Here is a 20,066-nt window from a genome sequence, read left to right on the forward strand (position 1 = left end):
GGTTTTGTTCTCAGATCAGCTTCGCAGACACTTGGGAATGGGTTTCCTCTCCAGTACAGGGTGTGATTTCCCGCCGAATCCCACAGCAGGACCTTGGGCTCTGGTGGAGTTTTGATCTCTGTCACTCTCTACTGTGGCACATAAGCACTGATTTTCTTGAGGACTAACACACTTTGCTCTAACCACAGTTATGGCATTTAGTGTGAGTTACCTTGGTGTATATTAGTGGCCTGTGTTATTCTGAGGATATACTGGCAGACCTTAATGTGTCTTTTTGGCAGTAGGCTCCATGAAAATCCCATAAAACTATTATGCTCAAATAATTATTCTACTAGAAACAGCCGTCAGGTTTATGATATTTTTCCTTTTTCAAGACCATCACAGACAGCTCCTTTTCCCCAGAGCTGTCATCCCAAGGACAGCCTTTTCAATTTGGCAGACTCAAGCTACCACTGCTCAAAAATTGCATTTTGTCATTAATATCTGCTGAAGCCTACGTTCCAGCTAGGGAGCAGCTGCTCCAATTTTTCCTTTGCATTTATTATGGCAACTAAATAGTTGACTTCTGCCATGTGCTTGATTGGAGACAGATTCTTATTTGAGTGCTTTTGTGTAGCTGAAGTCTGAAAAAGGGAGACTCGTGCTGGGTCAGTGATAATGCTCAGGAATACATATTTAAGGAAGAATATCACATGACTTTATTGCTGGATTTTATATAGGCTGGAAAACTAGGAAAAAATCCAAGACAAGAAGGGATTGTTTATGGACCATGTATAAACTCTGCAGTCAGGTATGCTAATGACTGTATAATCATTAGGACTTGGATAAAACCCCGTGAAAGACCATTTAATTTCTTTGCTGTAAGCCTTTTGGATGCAGATGGTTGAGCTGAAGCTTAGGACTAGTGTGGGCCAATGGCTTTGACTTAGTTTTTAGTGTTTGGGAAACCAGGAACTGTGTTTTTTGAGTTATGAGTTGGAGCAGGTTGGTGGGAAGAGGCCAGATTTCAGGTTTTGGTATACATCTCTGATGGATTACGGAGGAGAAAGTTAGGGGTTAGATTTAGAAAACCTAGAGGTGGAGACCATTTTATGTTTCTGAACCTTCCATAGCTTGTTGTGTTAAGGTCTATCCAGCAGAATCCTGGATTTGCTTTAGCCTAATGACACAACACTCTTGTTGGGTGGGTGCCTTGAGCAGAATTTTTTACAGCCTCATGAAGTGCTTTCCACACTCAGAGGTCTGCAATAAAGGAAGAAATCTGGCCTTCTGTTTTCTTTTTCACACTACATAAGAAGTTGCTGTTGAACGAAGTAAGTTTTTTCCAGTTAAAGGGAAAATAGACAAAATTTTATGTAATTTAGTTTTATAATTGGAACATCTACAGAGAAAATCTGATATGAAATATGTAAGCTTTTCCCCCCCCTCTTATTAAGAAACTTGGTTTGGATTTTATATCTCAAAGGTTTTTGAGTTTTGCTATTTAATAAAGGAAACAGACTGTGAAATTCTCTTGAAAGAAAAAAAAGTAACAATAGATTCATAAATATAATTAAGGGGTAAAATTATAGAATATGAGAGAGAAATGTTGTGTGAGAAATAGAAAGAAGTAGATGTGATGCATAAGGAGGTAAACAGCTCGTTGCCTACCTTGTCCAAGTTTCCTCTCAATAGAGCTCTAATATCTGCCATGCAAATCTGATTGAGTCATGGCCTAATTATTTCACTCCAGCCACAGTTTCTGTCTGTGAGGTCAGAATTTAATAATTTAAGAAGATTATTCCTTTAATTACCATGCACATTTTGAGAGCTCATCAGGAGGCAAACGTGCTCTTTGCCCACAGTGCCATTAGAGCACCCAGAGTGCATGTTCAAGCTGGCATGAAATGGTTCTGTGGTTTTTTTTGTTTTCTGCCATATCAGATGATCTGTTTGCAGATATCTGCGTGAACAGTGTTGACTCTGATGCTAAGGTCATGATTTGTGTGACATCAGTGTAGTGTTGCTAAGCAACAGTTAGCAACTTACATCCCACATTTAGTTCCTTTGATTTTGTATCTCGTATCTATCCTGACATGTTCATGTTCAGACCTGGGAACGAGGCTGAGCTGTTGTGCCTGTTTCTCACACGCAGAAATAGTCTCACTCTCTTGGTCCAGCCCTTTGGAACGTGCTGGACTTGAACAGAGCTTTCTGGGCTGGGCAAGCAGAGATACCAGTACAGGCTGTGGGGATAAGAAACAGAAAATAAAGTGATATGGATAAATGGAGAAATAAAGTAATACGAAGGAATGGAGAGGTCCACTGTAGTGTCTCTTGGATAATGTGCCAGCTGGTCTCACAGACAACTGTTTTAAAAACACATATTCCTTTGAAGCTGCATGGTATTTGTCCTCTACACAAACAGCAGGCTAAAAATGAACCTTAAATTGTAGCATGCAGAAGCAGAAAATGAGATTCATGACTATATGCCCTACATTTTGCATTCAGCTTTGTTTTGAATTGTATATTCTCTTCATTATTAGTTATTTCTCTGTTTAATTCCACATGAATATTAGGCAGTAGTTCATAAATGTTAATTAAACTTTACTATTCACCAGTGGGGAATTATTCTTGTTTGATAGACAGGGAGCACAAAGTGGAAACAGATTAGTATAACCTGTGTAGGTGGGAGACCAATAAACGCTGTACCCTTGTCCTCATTGGGTTTTGGTTTTGAATTGCCATTGGCAAGCCCAGGAGCATGTCAGGGATCTGCTTCCCGTAGTGTCTTAGGCCTGTCTGACCAGAGTCACATGAATTTAACCTCTGCAGAGCAGTCAATTCCAACTGGCTCCAGTGACTTCTACCTCCCTTTCCCAGCTGAAGTCCCAAATTACTAATGAATCTGCCCTGCCTTGATATGCTAATTTCAAGCACATAGAGTGGTGGTTGTCTATCACTGATAAACATGACAGGCAACAATTTCTTCTCCACAGATATCAATCTAATAAAGCAGCAGTGTACTATTAGCTCTGTAGGGTGCAGTGCGACAAGATGCATCAGTGTTATCTGATGTCAGCTGGGCTGTTTGTGGTGTCTCCACAGTACCCTAGTCATCACTAACCAAATCTCATCTAGCTTCTTCAGCTAAACCATTTGAACCTCGAGCCCCCTCTTGTTACAGCCCACAGGAGCAATATCTGTTGAATTTTTCATGCTTAAATGCTGCAAAATGCAGTTGTTTGTGAGAACTGTCCATAGGAAATGCTACTGGCTTGGATCTTTCCTTATGCTGTAGCCTGCTGTGCAGAGCTGGTTCACCTGTAAGGTAGGTGAACCTTCTTGTTTTGCCTGAGCACTCTGCATACATTTTTGGTAGTGATATAGTGCACAACAAACATTCATTTTAGAGGTGAGTCTGCTTTTTGTTCCCCTGTGGCCTCACAGCATGCATTTGTGTGCAGTACTAGTATGCTCATGGTGGTTTCCTTCCTGGACATTGAATCAGTACCACTGCATCACTCCATAGCTCATTTAGCCAGAGAAAAAATAATACTGAGTCTTTTGGTAACTTTATTAATGCAGCAGTTTTTTCAAGAAACATGCTGCAGTGACACATCTTCCTTACCAAAGCAAACCAGGATTCATCAGTCAGCTAGGATATAGTATTTGGTTCTTAGGTTACAATGAATTCTTCTGAGGTGATGTTAAAATCTAGTAGGGCAATATAATTCTCTTTTTTAGCCTTCTGATTATCCCTTTCTCACAGAAGATTTCTCATTATTATGTTTCATCTTTGCTTCAAGCAGATGGCTTTCTCGTTTCACATATTCTGCATTCTTAGTTAAAGTCTAATTATTGTTCTCTCTCCCCAAATGCCTCCACATTTTGTCTACTGACAAGCACACATTCATGTTATCCCAGGAGTGATTACTGCACACAGCTTTAATTCTGTTGCTTTGTGGAGTGTTAAATTCAGTCTGTAGAGCAAATGGTATAGAAGAGGATGGATGTGGAATAAAGCTATGTCTGGGTTTCATAAAGTTACTGCATGCATTTGCACAAATACCTGAAAGATCAGGGCACCTCTGTTATCCAGTGGTACTGGTATTTTGCTACTAAAATAAGATTTGAGAAAAAAAAATCCTAAGGCCTTGGTAGCTGCTAGTGTGAAGCTGATACTGGTTGCTTGCATCATATGCCTAATGAGCAGACTGGAGGCTTTTGGAAAATGAGGGCCATAAAGTTCAGTCTCCTCCAAAGCAGGAAAAAAAGAGCTGAATTAGGGTGTTGAGAACAGACCTACAACCCTCAATTAAATTTATCTTAAAAGCTATGTGCATCTTAAAGGGCTGCCATGAAGGGAGCAAGGTCAAGGTGGAACACCAAAGAAGAAAACAGTCTACATTTCACTGAAGGGGAGGTTGGGTCCAGGCTACAGGAAATGTGATACAAACAGAATTTGAAAATAATACAGAGCTAAAAGGAGGTCACCAAAGAAAATGGGAGCATCTCAGAGCTCAAGCATGATTTACAGAAATCTTTGATGAAGAACAGACTAACCCCATGCTGTTAACTAGACAGTTGTTCACAATGCTGTCCTGAAAGGCTTAACCAGATGTATTTCCCAACAGAAAAGGCAGTAAAGGGTCTAAAAAAGAAAAGCAATTTTCAGAGATTTAATCAAATCTAACTTTTCTTAAGTTTTCTCCCTCCATCTTCTTCACATCCTGCAGTGCCGAACATGCGATCTTCAGTGGGACTGAGGGCCAAAGAAAAGCAAAAAATCAAGGAACCTAGTAGTTCTGGAAGCCTAAGGATGGTTGTGGTTGTTATTTGCCCATGCAAAGCGTTTGGACATCATCTTACTGGAGATCCAAAACCCACTGTAACATGCACATAGATTTCTGGGGCAAGAACCTATGGAAATGTAATTATTGAATGTTGTCAGTCATCAAGGCCTACTGCTTGGTGGTATTGATCCTCAAACTGACTTTGTCTTAGTACAGGAGCTGTATCCTTACTCGTGAGATTGCCTTGGAGTGTGAGAACCTGAAGGGTTCATTTACAGCTTCTGTTCTTAGTCATGAAATGTGCTTGGCAGAGTTTCCTGGGATTCACTCCTTTAGAACCTTATTAGGATAAAAGTATTTACTCTAGAACAGCAAAAATGAAATTAATAGTCATTGGTGTAAATAGGAAATTAAAAAAAGAATAAAATCAAAGACCTAGACATTGTGCAAAAGTGAGTAGGCACAGAGAGCTGGAGAAGGAGCACTCCTGCATCTCTTACCTTAGAAAAAATCCCAGGAGAGGTAAGAATGCATAGCACAAACTCTAATGCACTATTCCAATTTACATATACTCCCATATTTCACTTAAACCATTCTGGTAGTAACTGGAAATTACCCAAGGTGCTGATTGGGTAGACTGTAATAAAAATCCAGGGAATATTAGCAAAGTATGATTAGAAATAATAGTCAAACTTTCTTCCAAGTATTTCAGCCATTTGAAATTGAATGTATGTTACCCTGTGCATAACTGAGCATACAGCTGTGAGTATGGAGAAGTTTATATGGCAGAGAGCTATTAGTTGTAGATGTATAGGAGAAAGTCTGTGGCAGGAGCAGGGGTAGATGTCAGCTTTCTGGCACTCTAGTTTTGCACCTTAATCACAAAATCACATGTCCCCACCTCCTTTCTTAGTCTTTCTTCAGGAATGTTTCGGTCAGAGATGATGGCCAACAAACATCTGCAAAGTCTTTGGTGGGAAAGCTTTCATTTGTTTGTTTGGATCTGCAGTTCAAAAGCTATTCTCCAATTAAGCTGATGTTACTTTGAAAATAGTATACATAAAACAGGTTCTAAGCAAGCCCACCTTTGAAATAAGTATCCATATAAAAAAGGTGAGGTGATTAATTTCCAGGTGAAGATAAAGGATAAATTAACATGGTTTGGGAAGTGGGAATTTAATGCAGTGAGGTTTATGCTGTAAAATGATCATTGCATAGTAATAATTTAGTCCCACAAATCATTAAGTACCATTTAATTATTTGGGTGGTTGAAAGTAATATACAAAATCTACTAAGTTTGTATTTAATGGGTAATTATGACTAGGTGATGTTTATTGACTTCTTGTCATTTTCATTTGTCAAAACTCAGGAATTTTGTATGTCATGAAAAATGGCATAATCTGGTAGCTGATAGCAGATAATATGGAAACCCTTGCTTGGGGGAGCAGGGAAAGGGGGAGAACCCTCATTCAGGTGAAGCTCAGTGAACTAAACAGCCTGGGGAGCAATCCAGAATGTCTGTAGAGTTTTTCCTTTGAGAAACATGATCGAATCTTTTTTGAATGGCAAAAGAAGTTCTTGCCATGAACTTTCTAGACATTAAAAAGTGTTGACAGTATCTGCTGCCATGAATTCTGGGACATTTTGGTAAGTGAGGGAATGACAACAAAGTTAGTTGCCATCAGGGATGTCTGTAAAGTTGCAGCTTTCTCAGGTAATGAACATATTCAGCTTGTGTTTATGTTACCACAGATGTTGGCATGAAACACCCGGTGCATTCCCTCACCTCTCCCATTTTGGCATTGATATTGACTTCATATGAGGACAAGTGTAGCTATATCCAGACCATACTTTGCATGACTCAACTGAGGACTGCTAGGAGACAGATATTTAGGACCAATAGGTGATAGTGTCACAGCTTAAGCAATATACGGTGAGCAGCAATATTATTTAGCACTTGATGAGTTGTAGGGAATAAAAGGTCTATTCAGAGCTCTAAAGCCTCACCTGTAGAAGTGCTTTATAGAGTAAACCAACACAGGAGGACAGTCAATTAGCAGAGTTCTGCTTGGCAGAAGCAGAAACTCAAGAATAAAGTATGCTATTGTCAAAGCACTTGAGCAGCCACACAAACTGTGGTCATTGAAAATCTGCAGTGTAAGAGCAGGCTCAGGTTTACTGTTCCCTGACAGCAGCTCACATGGATTTCTACCTTAATAAGCCAAGAATTCACCAAAGATACAGGCAGACATCTGAATGCCTTCAAAAGGAATTGCTTCAGGAAAATTTCCAATGTTACAGGAAATAAGTTTATTATATATGCCAGGACTTGTCAGAGTCCCAAGCTATCCAGAAAAAAAGATGGAAATAGTCTGAGACATGTTTGGAATGATGTGGAAGTAGGACGAGCATGTAAAAGCAGTTGATTGAAAGAATCTATCCATTAAATAGCACTGAGAGATGCAAAACTCATTGGACTTGTAGAGCATGGCTAGGACTGAACAGCAGACAGTGACATGCTGCAGAACCTTCAGCCCACGAAGCTGCCTGCAGTAATCCCAAAGGAATTAACATAAATGAGAGGATTTCCCCCCCCTTTTCCTGTCTTTATAAGCATAGTAGGGGAGAAACAAACTTTGGTGGTTCCTGGGGAACCACCTGGGTCTAAGCTTTTGTGTGAAGACCCTAACAGACACCAAGAAATAACCCCAATCCTCGCTTAGTAATTTCATCACAAGCACTTTACCTTCTGCCTTTTAGTAGGAAAATATGGGGTTTGTTTTATAAGGAGGGAGTTAATCACTTTGGCTGCTACAAGATTGAGCAAGCGTTCTCGATTTGTGTTTAACTTTAAAGACTTCTTCTATTTCAGTCTCAAAGAAGGCTTTACATGCACAAAATGAGTGTTTTTCTTTATTCCAAATCTACTGGGCTAAAACTAAACCAATATACATATAGTAGCTCTCCCTAAAATACAGGCAATGACTTTATTATGTCAGCATTATGAGCTCTCTACAGAAGGAGATCGCATGTCAGCAGTCTGATTTTGAGTAGTTGCTGTGTATAAAACAAACCAAATCATTATTTATGTAGCTACTGGTGTGCTTTGCACTTTAGTTTCCCAGCATCAAGGAAAAATTAGTGATTGGGAATCATCTGAGAACAAACTTGAGTTTTTAAAGTGTTTTACCTGACCTAACAGTTCTGGCATAAGCTAATAATTCAAAGTGTCTGAAAATCAATTATATTAGACTTTATTGATTTGTACTTGTAAGCAACCAGTCATTTATACAAGCTATTTCTCAAAACTGTTTTCCGGGCCATTTTCTGTCTTTTGCTTGTTTGCTGTGTCAGTTCAATCCCTTCAATTTTGGAATGAATATTGTCATCTATGTCTACCTGTGAGCATACCTTAGTTTTATGCATGTGCCTCTTTGTGTGTAGAGAGAAAAAGACACACTAATTCAAAAATAATGAAGGAACTTTTATGGCTAAAACCAGATGAGGGTCTATTTTTTGTCTGACTCTCCAACTTACCAGGGTTTTTGACCACTTCATTAGACCTTTTTATCCCTGAGGTTCCACAGTGGTTTCCCTTCTTCTCAGTGTTCACACCAAGTGGTATTAACCTGGTGGCAAGCAAGAATCTGTCTGTGTGTGATGGAGAGATCAATTGGTTAAGTGAATTAAGCATGGTCTGCCAGAAACGTAATATAGACATTAAAGAAAGATTAGGTTGATGAGACCATTAGTGTCTTCATTGTTAAGAGGACAGAGGAAGAACAATGATGATGCTGCAATTACCTTTTGCAGTTTGTAGATCATTGCACTGCTCCTGAGTAGAAATGACAATCCCCACAGCTATCATCTGCAGAAGCCTGTTGTACAATGAGGCTGAGAGTGATTAGAAAGCTGCTGTTACTCCAGTGCAGAGAGAGATGTCACCCAGTGGTGGCTGGAATGGCCCCTCCAGCAGGATGAGAGCAGTGGCTCTGTGGTGGGTTGGCACTCATTACAAACTGCAACTATTCCAATGGCCTAAAAGGATTGTGCCTGTTTCCCCATAGTCATGCTGCAAGGAAAATCCCTATTACTAGTAGCTGTTTACACAGCTCCCAAACATTTTTACATCATGGAAGTAAGATAAATCAACCAAAGTTGTTCAGAACAACAGTTTGGCCTGGCATTAGAGGAAAACTGCTGTTTTGAGGCAGGATCCTGATCAGTGTGTGCACAGCACTGAGAAATCGGTTGTACTCATGACTAAATCCTTTTACACACACAGAATAGATTTAATTATTCAAGTGTCTCTCCTGAGATCAAGGAGATCCACTCTTGCAACGCTGGATCTATTACAGAGCTGCTCCTTGAACTCAAGAGCTCCCAGCTGAGAAATTCTGCTGCTACAAAGGGACCTGCTGTGATCCTGTAAGGAGACTAAAATTCAATTCTGGTAAGTCCTGCAAAGGGAATTGAGCAGGGAGTCCTCTGGAGAAATAAACTTTCTAGAGATTCCTGTTTATAGAAGTCCTTTGATCCTCCTTTTTTAGCATGATTCAAATTGCTTTTTCAGGATCTGACCTGGAGGATGCTCCCATAGAAACCCTCTCCAAGGTTGCTGAATTGCCTGAAGGGAATTTCTCCCCTCATAACAGTGCCATGCTTCCTGTCCTTCCTCCTACAAATTAGCAAAGTATAAAAGGTGGTGCCTAACTTATTGCTCCTGCATCATTAGTGCAGCCTGTGTTACTGCCTCATCCAGTGCACACTTGTGGGCTCACTGCAGTGGAGAACGAGTTGGCTGATACAACATGCAGCAGCAGGACTTGCCTCTGCTCCCCATAGTGTATGAAAGAATTTGATGCCCTATTTGGGTACTGCCATGCAGTCCTCTCTGCATGCCCTCCTGTCAGCAGGACCTGCCCCACCAGCCTTGTGAAACCACATCTCAAAAGCATGAAGTAATGCCTGAGCTGTCTGGTCAACGCTGCCTGGCACAATGCTGCCGTAACTCCTGCGAGGGAGTTGATAGAGATTTGTGACCAGGATGGCTTTTATTCACTGGCTCAGAAATACATCCACTGGTAAAATCACTTTTCCTTTTTGTTCTCTCTCTTTTTGAGAGGAACTGCCCAGTTAGCAGCATTCCAAGTCCCTATTTGAAGCTGCTGCTGTGTAGCTCGGCCGCGTGCACGCACGGCAGTGACATGTAGCTCTGGGTTGTTTTCTGGGGTCACGGAAGAAGGACACAGCATCTCTTTCAAGAAAAGAATTGAATGCTTTCACAGCTTCTCTGAAAGAATTAAACCAATCCCTTAGAAGAGTCAGGTTGGAATTATATTTAAGTATGTGTGAATTGTCAGTGAATATAATGCTATGTCATGTAAAGGCTCCTCTTACATGGAGGAAGTTTAGGGAAGTAAAGTGATTTATGAGGAGTAACATTTGCATTAGCAGTTTGATGTTATAGCTCAAGCAATCCATCAGATTTAACTTTGGTCCATTTATTTTGTACTTGCCTTGCCCAAGGCCTTGTTTCTCATTGCAATAAAAGGTCAACTTCCAGCACTGAGCTAAGCAAGAGCAGTAAGGAAGAGAGTTCAAAGACAAGGTAACACACAAACCAGAAGAATCCAGATAAGATTTGATATTTGAAATACATTTATTTTAAACATAAATACATATAAAATCAATACTTATGAGTCAATCTGTCCTAGCTTTTAAAATTGTCTGACAACAGTTTGCATCTGGCATGTCATTTTGGGGACGTGAGTCAGTTTGAATGTCATGTATACACATCAGCATCAGACATTGTCAGGTGTCAAAGATTTTCCTGAAACTTGAGAAGCTGCAAGAATCCTTTGTAAGCCCTCCAAAAATCATTTCTTAAGCAGAAGCTGAGGACAGTAGTAGCAGCCTTTCACAATGTGCTGTGCCCATGGATCATGGCAACTGAGTCTGCAAATGAGCACTGTTTCAAATGAACCACCTGAGACTGTAAAGAACACAGAGTTTGTGGTGTACAGGAAGATCATGTAGCAATTCCAAATTTTTGTAGTGAAAATGCTGATCAGGATTATCGTTATTACTGGGGAAGATTGAGCCTGAATGGAAGAAAAATTCAAATAAGCCTCAAGGGGAAACTAGTGTAGCAACAGACAATGTGCTTTATTTTTCAGTGATTGTGCATCAGAGTAGTGTATGGCAAACAAAACAGCTGTGGCTGTAGTTTCTGGACATGGCCAAGCACAAGGGAGAATGGTTGTGTCACATTTGCTTGATTTGCAAGTGATTTTCTGCCAAATTAAATTAGAGCTTTAATGTAGCAGATAGAGCTCATTTTCACCTGTTGGTGCAGCTGCCATCTTCCCAATGCACTGTCTCTCTAGAGTGGCATAGGCAGTTTGCTTGTGGTTTTTTCCCTTCCAGTGCCTGGATAAGTGTCACTGACAGAGGAGGGCAGAACAAACAGATCAGAAGAAATGTTGTCCTGAAGCTGCCACACTCCTTCTTGCTGTTTGCTGCATTCCCAGCCCTTCTCCCAGAGTTGCCCTTCAAAGTGGCACATGCCACTTTCTTTATGTCTAGTTGAGCTGGTGTGAAACTGCAGAGCTCTTCTCTTGCAGACTTGAACAGTTCAAACCAGGGCATATTTAAACAAAAAAAGAGCCTGCCTATGAATTTTAGCTTCCTAGAGAATGCCTAGCCTCAGCACACTGCTTCACTTCCATTGTGCCACCGTGGCAGGAGAAACAATCCTTTAGAGTGAGTTGCTTTTTCAACTCTAAATACATTGACAACTTGAGCTTGACAATGTGTGGTGTACATTTACCAACAGAAATGTAGGAAGTAAATTGCAAATTAGTGCATATCAATATCTGAGTCTTTTGTTTTGCTTTAGCAAGCTCTTGGTTTTCCAGTTGCTCTCTAAATATTAAAACCCTTGGCTTTGTTATTTAATCCATTGTATGTACCAAATCCTCATCAGAATGAATCAATGTAAGAAACCAAAACTAGTTAATCAATGAATGGGGCTGAGCGGAGAAGAAACTACTGTGGAGCTCACAAAGGAATATGGGAAGTGTCAAAAGAGGTAGTCATGACATTTATTGGCAAATGAAATAATTCAAAATAAAGCATTTGGTGGGTATTTATGTGCTTGAAAGTGTTGAGTTGAATTTCTGTTCTACAGTTCTCTGATTTGCATATTAAGACATAATTGCTACTCATGATCAGTTATGTTTTGTAAAATTTAGTGTGAATAATAGTGCTGAAAACCTGCAGATTTCAACCAGTTTTTAGTATTTCAAGTTGCTGTTGAAAAGCAGCATTGCACCAAGAGAGCAAGACTGGTACAGTGGGTTTTTAAATGACCAGCTGAACAACTTTTAATAAATGAGACGAAAATCACACTGAGGTCATAACCTTTAGGCTTGGAATTATTCATGTAAACATTTCTCATATCAAAATTAAAAAAAAACAGGAGCCATTCAACAATACATTAAGAGGAGGCTTCTGTAACTAGCAGTCCTAGGGAGCAGTTTGTCTCAGTGTGAAACACAGATCAGCTGGCCCTACTCTGTAGTTGCAAATGTTTATTTACAGAGAAAGCCATTAAAAACCAAGAGTGCTGTCAAAATAATCTCCTCTGGGACTGACTCCTGGGGCCTGGGTGCTCCTGGTACCTCCCTGCTGTGATTCCAGGCTGAGGTGGGTGCATCAATCTGCCTGTGTGCAGCATGTGGCAGGATGAAGCTGTACTTGGAGTAATCTGGCTGCAAGTAGTAGAATATTAGTGTTGCTTAGGGGTTGAACCTCTCCTCATATACACAAGCCTCAGTAATGAGATCTGACCTTTTTGTGACACCCTTGATAGAAAATGCCATCCTGTATTAATAGCTGGTATTACATAAGTGTCATCAGTGAAGGAAAGGACAACCCTTGCCCATGAGTTACTACGGCACCATCGCCCAGCCTTGACTGGGCTGTGACATCTCACACTGGGACCATGAAAGCTTTAATTTAAAATGCTCTCTTGAGGGGAAAACACTTTTATGCTTGGAGCTTGTCTTGACTGTTACCAGATTTTGTTCCAAGGGGTTTTCTTCTTCATTGTTTTCAATTGGCACTGTCTGGTCAAGGGAGACAGCACGTGCTATAGAGCTGCTTATCAGCCTCCCAGATGTTTACATTTTGTTTACACTGGAATGTGAGTACAGGGAAGGTAAGAGCTATGGGGAGAGCTAAAAGAATGTCTTATAAACCACAGGCCAGTATGTCAGAGGCCGGTGAGTATTTTGGCTTGGCCAGCCTTCCAAGCCTTCATTAATGTTAGAACATTTTCACCTTCCCTGTTATTTCTGGATATTCACCTGTAGGCAACATTTCTCGTGAGATTTTTGCTTTGTCTACATTGCTTGACTGTCCTTAGGACATGATAGATGTCTTTTTTTTATATAGAGACATAAAACCACACACATTCTCACTCACTCTCTGTCTCTGTGTCATGCACAAAACTCATTAATGAATACAGCAGTATCATAGGATAAGACAAAGCTAAAAGGCTTGAAGGAACCTGAGGAGAACCCTCTCTGAATGTAATGCCCATGTGGTTTTATTCAGGTCAATGGAATAATTGCACAGGAGTATGGAGTGCAGAGAGTGGTACATGGTTTTCTTGATTACATGATGTAAATAAGGTTATAGACATGTATTTAAAGAGTACTAGCCTCTAGTTTCTCAGTGATACAAAGAGAATTCAAATACATCCCTACTACAGGTGCACTGACATTGTCTGAGAATAGTAACTGCCTTAGCTGCAGGCACACCTCCTTGTACCCCTGCATTCCAGGGGTCCTGCTGCACCCCAGAAGGCTCTCTGCTGCTGTTTACAGAAGTGAAAATGCAGATGTGTGGTTTGGCAGACTTGGCTGGTACTAGTTTCCTTCTGTTTCTTCTTGGCTTACTGGCTTGTAGCAAACAGCTCTCGATTGTTGGCTACAAGGACTCTTGTCTTCTATCAAATATTGTAGATTTGGGACACAATAGGTGCTTTGCTGAGCAAGATGTGGTTAAAATGGACTGTGACATAGAATTTAGTAGAGAAGGCCAGTAAACCTTCAATAAGTCAAAGTGCTGTTCTTCAATGCTTTTGGTATGGAACACAATATAGAAGATACTTTCTGGTTTGTCTTCTTTCATGTATGAAATGTCTCTTGTGATGCAGGTGATGTCAGCAGACCTGCTTGCCTCCTTTTGGGTAATTTATTTCTGATATGGTTCTAACAGAAGACATACCCTTATAGAAAAGTCTGGTAGAGGTCAGATGCTATAGAAATAGCTTTACCTGTGGAATTTAGCAGAGAGCAGTGGTTTGCCTTCGAATTATTTTCATTGCTGGTGAGAGGTCTGTGTGAGGAACAGGTCTCTCGAAGAATTTATAGAATAGTCCAGAAAGATAATAATTTTTTGTTATGCTGATATGGGTGATAGTTTTAAGATATACTTTCACCACCTCAAAATCTGCTTTTTATTTTTCAGTTCTCTCAACCTAAAGCCACTAATCCTCTAATCGCATTAAATTAGCTCTGAAGGTCTTGTTTCTTCGTCAAGCTCCTTTGATGCTTTTAAAGAGCATTCTAACAAGAGTGCACATTGGATTGCACTATTATTTTGAGAGACTGCCTGTGAAAACACATTTTCCCTGCAAACATCAATTTTAACCACTAGATTCTCAGAACTGAATGCCCATTTTGTTCTCTTGGGTGAGATTTATGTTGCTCTCTCAGTGAATGAGTAGGTGAAAACGAGGAGTGTTGTATTGAAGAAGAATGACTACTACATTGCTAAACGTTTCTCTGGGCCTACAGGCTCAGACCACTATCTACAATTGAAAACAAAATATATAACTTTTACAACTGTGGGCAAAACACCCTAAATATTTTTCTCTTTCTGTTTTCCCCCTTGTTCGTGTTACACAGAAAAACAAGTGTCTGCTATGATTCAGTCACAGTTGTGTGTTTTCTGCACAGCATTATTTCCTGTTACTGAGATTCATGTTTTTAGTGCTGTGAATCAATACAAGGTTATATTTTCTCTGTTTTGATGTGAAGATACCACCATGCTACAAGATATAAACCTGTCATGTCACAAAGCAATGATTATGAATAGACTAACTGAAGCCTCTTGGTGCACAGTGACAGCTAAAGGTCTTGTGGACTGTAAATAAAGTGCAAATTTATATTGTAGATAGTGCATGTACAGAGTGGGATTGGATACCTAGACTTGAGGCTTATTTTTGAGGAACTTTGGGCTGAGCAAGACTCTGTGAGGAAAAGTGAAGTTGGGAGAGGTGAACTCCTGACAATTTCAGCCCACCTGGGCTGTAGGGTCTCTGCTCAGGTGCAGGGACTCACAAGTCCTTGCTGATTTTTTGCATTTTCTAGATGAGAAGGTATGTACTCATGACCACTGGAGAGACATTATATCCCCTCATAATTTCTTGAGGGTCTTACTTTAGGATTGGAGAGATCTTCTTACAATTGTATGAAGGGACTGTGTGATAGCCTAAGTACCATGGCCGTGCTAGGTCATAGGAATGGGCTCAAAGTGTGGGACATGTCTTTCATTTTAAAATCTGCATTAGAAATTTTGTCTAACCATTGTAGTATCACAGACACCTAGACTGTGAACTACTGGGACATTGGTGTATCAGCTGCCGTGCTGTGCTGTACCCTCTTCTGCTCTCTCTCAGAAAGTTATTTAGAGCCAAGAACCCTCTGTGTCATTCAGTCATGACTGCCTCAGCCTGGAATTTTCAGCTGATTTGAAAATGTTTTATTTTAATTAGAGACTTGCACTTTGAATTAGATAAAGTTGTCTTTGAGTCTTAGTTTCAGAAGTGTGCTTGTTTGGTTTCATTCTGAAGTGAAATCTTTGGGTGCTTTGCATCTTTTTTTTTTTTTTTTGATTTTGCAGAAACCTGTCACCAAGTTTGACTGTTTTATAGATAGTTTGGATCACAAATATGTATGTCTGTCAGAAATGTTGCTGTTGTAGTACCAAAAGTCACTGTCAGTGCTGAATAATGTGTATTTGAATAGACAAAGGAGGGAAGCAAAGGACTCCATCTATTTTACTGATGGCAAACTGAGGCTCAGAGCCAGACCCATACTCCCATCAATTTCCTAACTGGGAAAAGTGTTCTGCTGAATGGGTCAGTGTTATAAACCAAGGTATGAACCAAAGCACAGTACTAATTGCATTTTATGGTATGTTTAATGAAAACTTGGCACTGTGGTTGTTCCCAGGAAATGCTGAGGGTTGGGAGTAAGTTGTAGACCAAAACCAGGGATTCAGTATTGATAAAGGAAAGCAAAACATTGCAGCTGATCTACTAGAGGGATGGGCCTTGCTCTAAACAAACATGTCTCTACATATAAGGTTGCAGAATTACTTTTTTTCCAAAATGTAGTCTTGTTAGATTCCTCTCAAATAATTGGATTACACAGGAATAGAGTAAGATATAAAAAGGTTAAATTCAAATTTTCTGAATAGCTTAAGTGAATTTTATTTCTATTATTTCTGTAAGATGTTCATAGTCTGCGTGGATAACAGGAGAAAAAGAGAGTTCAGGCAGCACTATGACCTTGCATTAGAAATAAATTGCAGCCTGGAGGAGTTATGCTTTATGGTCAAATTTTAAAGCCTTTGATAATAAGAAAAGTAAGGAAAATGGATTTTACATTGCTGCAGAATACATAATGCTCTGTGTCTATAACCTGTCCTAGATTACCGTGGCATGTGCAGGATTTAAACATTTGTAACAGCAGCATCCTTTGGGAGCCTTGCTGCATGTTCAGAGGGAATTTCAATGCTTCCAGCAGAAAGGAATATGGTTTGTGAGCTGATCTTTCTTGTGGTTTTGGTGAGCAGTCAGCCAGGGAGTGTGCTCTGGTTAGCCCAGGCTGCACTGCTGCTGCGCTGGGGAGCCGTGAGATGAGAGTTAATGTAGTGTGAAAGACATTGAGCATGGGAGAAAGGGAGGGAGGAGAGGAAAAAGTTTATGCTCCTGACTTGTCAGCATAATTTTGCCCCTGCAGGATCTTTTTTTCCCGTTTTTCCTTCGAACACTGGGATGCAGAGCATGTGAGACAGGCATGTTGCTTGGCAACTGGAGGTGAACAACCTGTGCAGGGAAATAGCAGCAAGGGAAGAGGAGGGAGCATGAAGAGATAAGGCCCTTAATGCATTGCTCCTTTTAGCACTGAGACAGGCAATCCCTTGCTGAAGCTCTCTTCTGCTGCATTTCTTTCCCCAAACAAGTGCCTTTTCTTGCCTTTCTCACTGAGCAGGATGCTCCCAGCTGATGTATTATTGTGGTAAAGGAGACTGATCATCTGGAAATCATAAAAATCTTGGATCCCCAGAGTGAATAAAATGCAAAAATGCACTGGAGGAAATTCTGTTTGCTGGGATGCAGAGGTTAAATGGCTTGGGCTGAACTCTGCAAAGTCTGGAATGAATTGGGGTAATGATGGAAGGAAATTCCTCCCATCAAGAAGTGGGATGATTTACTTTGGAATAAGTCCGTCTCATGGCTGCAGGTATTAGAGGAGATGGACCTTGTTAACAAAGCCCCACATTAAGAGTCGTGTCTCAGGATCTGGCTGTCATGAAATTGCCTTCATCAGTCTGTTCTGGTTTGTGCTAATTACCAAGAAGAGGGATGGGGCAAAAATGTGGCTCACCCTTTAGGAATTTTAGGAGAAAAGCCAGGGAAAGTATCTGTTCCTGTCTTTTTAATATCAGGTAGCTTTAACTGTAGAATCACATCTGAGACCATCCAAACCAGACCTGAAGCAACAAATTCCACCTACTTACAACTTTTTAGCAGAAACACTAGATTTAAGCAGAAACACTTGGCCTCTGATTTCACAGAATGTACCTGAACATGAAAACCTCAGAAGAAAGAGCCATAAAATGGATTTTTACCCCTGGGCTCTGTGAGCAGTGCAGTCCATGAAGCACAGCCCAGTGCTGTTCAAAATCCACATCCTTTTTAAATGCATGTGCTGAAGTGCAAGTCCTCAAGAGGCAGAAATGGGAGATGGAAGGAGAGGCTGCACAGAGTATTTGCATGCAGAACGCTTAGTGCTGACAGAGCTTGTGATGCAGTGCTGAGCAGATTAACAATTAGCTCTGGCTCTGCCTGTAGTGGGCATAAAGCAGGATGACCTAGTGCTGAGATCAAAACACTTAACCAGCCTCTGGTATCAGCCCCATTACTTCTTTGCCTGATAGAAAATGTCAGAATAAATACCTGTCTTTTTCTAGTGAGTCTGGGAAATGTAACAGGTTTGAGCAATGTGAGATGTCAGGAGTGCATGTTCCTGAGCAGAGGTACTCCAACCTGAGCTCCCTAAAGTCCTTGCTGAACTTCAGTGTTCAGGTGGGAATGGGGAGGTGGATGGTTCCTACAGTAGATTTTACAGGTCTGAAGTGAACTGACACCTAAACATCAACATCACATTGGCTGCAGAGAAAAGTTGTAACTTGCTGGTGTCAGCTATTTTATACAGGGATCACTGCCAAGTAAGCATCCAGGGGAGTTTTTCCTCTCCCTGGATTTAAATTTAAATCCACAAAAATAGGTAGATTCCTAATTCTCTTTGATTCCAGTAGAGACTAGGCATCTATATCTGGTGATTTGAGCCAAAGAACCTTCTGCTGGGAGCTCTGCAAAAGGCACGTGGAAACCTTTGTTATTGCTCACTTGGGGAATTTTGTGACTTTGAGTATTTTAATGCCCAGTAGATATTCTTACAGTTCCTTCTAAACCACATATGCATTATGTGTATGGCACAGCTGCCAGTGGCTGTGCTTCCATGGACTCTGCCATGCAGGAAGACCTGGGAGAATCTCTCACCCTGTGTCATTAAGCTGAAGTACTGCTGTATGACATTAGATGGAAAGGAGCAGTGCCCACTGCTCTGCAGAGATACTGATTTCTGTTTATTGATTTTAAAGGAATAGTCCTGCAATTATACAGATGAACTGCATGTGATTTTCATAGAATCACAGAATGGTTGACTCTGCCATGCAGGAAGACCTGGGAGAATCTCTCACCCTGTGTCATTAAGCTGAAGTACTGCTGTATGACATTAGATGGAAAGGAGCAGTGCCCACTGCTCTGCAGAGATACTGATTTCTGTTTATTGATTTTAAAGGAATAGTCCTGCAATTATACAGATGAACTGCATGTGATTTTCATAGAATCACAGAATGGTTTGGCTTGGAAGGGACGGGACCTGGTGTGAAGCCATTACCATGTGTCCTGTCACTCCAGGACCTTGTAAATAGTCTCTCTCTGTCTTGCAGGCTCCCTTCAAATCCTGGAAGGCCATGCTTAGGTTACCCTGAAGCATTCTCTGTTTCAGACTGAACAATCCCAATCCTTTCAGCCTTTCTTCATAGCAGAAATGCTCCATCCCTCTAATCATCTTTGTGGCTTTCTCTGGACTCACTCCAATGGGTACTTGTCCTTCCTGTGCAGAGTACCCCAGGGCTGGAAGTTGTCTGCATGTGTGGAAAGCTTGTGCTACCTTTTGGAGAAGCCTGGAAGGGATTCTGAACAGAGAGTCTAGTGCCTATGTTTGGGTGGATGACCCCAAAATGAGGCAAAATCCACACCAAAATATTTCCAAGAATATAATTTGGTGCAAAGCTCCATGTCCTGAGAAGATAACTGATGGAGTTGCTTGCATTGTACTTTTTTGAGGGAGAAGAGAGGGAAATGGAACTCTGACTTTGTAGGTAATGTCTAATAACCACAGGGAAAGGGAGATTAGGATGGTGTGCCAAACTCTAAATCTAGACTTTACCATGGCAGCCTGAGCTCTGCTTTGGTGCTGCAAGGTGGTGAGAAAAGAAACTCCTTCCACTTTGAAGCCTTCCCTTTCCAGGGGAACTGTGGCAGAGTACCAGGGCAGCATCTCAGCCAAGTGCCAATGCCAAGACATTTTCCCTTCTCTCTCTCACACAGATTTTCCATACAGACTGTTGAAACCCAGTTGGCATGAGGGAATTTGCACTGGTGGGAACCATTTGATTTGGGAATTGACAAAGGGAAAAGAGAGTGGTATTTAGTTCTTTCCTGGCATTTCAGTACAATTTAAGGACTTAAAATGAGAGCACTGCATTGTATGTTTCTGTGTGAGGGAGGGCAGAGGCAGACAAGGACACACACTGCCCAGACATTGGGTTTGCATGTTGGATTCCCTGTCTGCTGTG

The sequence above is a fragment of the Acanthisitta chloris genome, unplaced genomic scaffold (assembly GCF_000695815.1).
Source record: "Acanthisitta chloris isolate BGI_N310 unplaced genomic scaffold, ASM69581v1 scaffold16519, whole genome shotgun sequence".
NCBI classification, from domain to species: Eukaryota; Metazoa; Chordata; class Aves; order Passeriformes; family Acanthisittidae; genus Acanthisitta; species Acanthisitta chloris.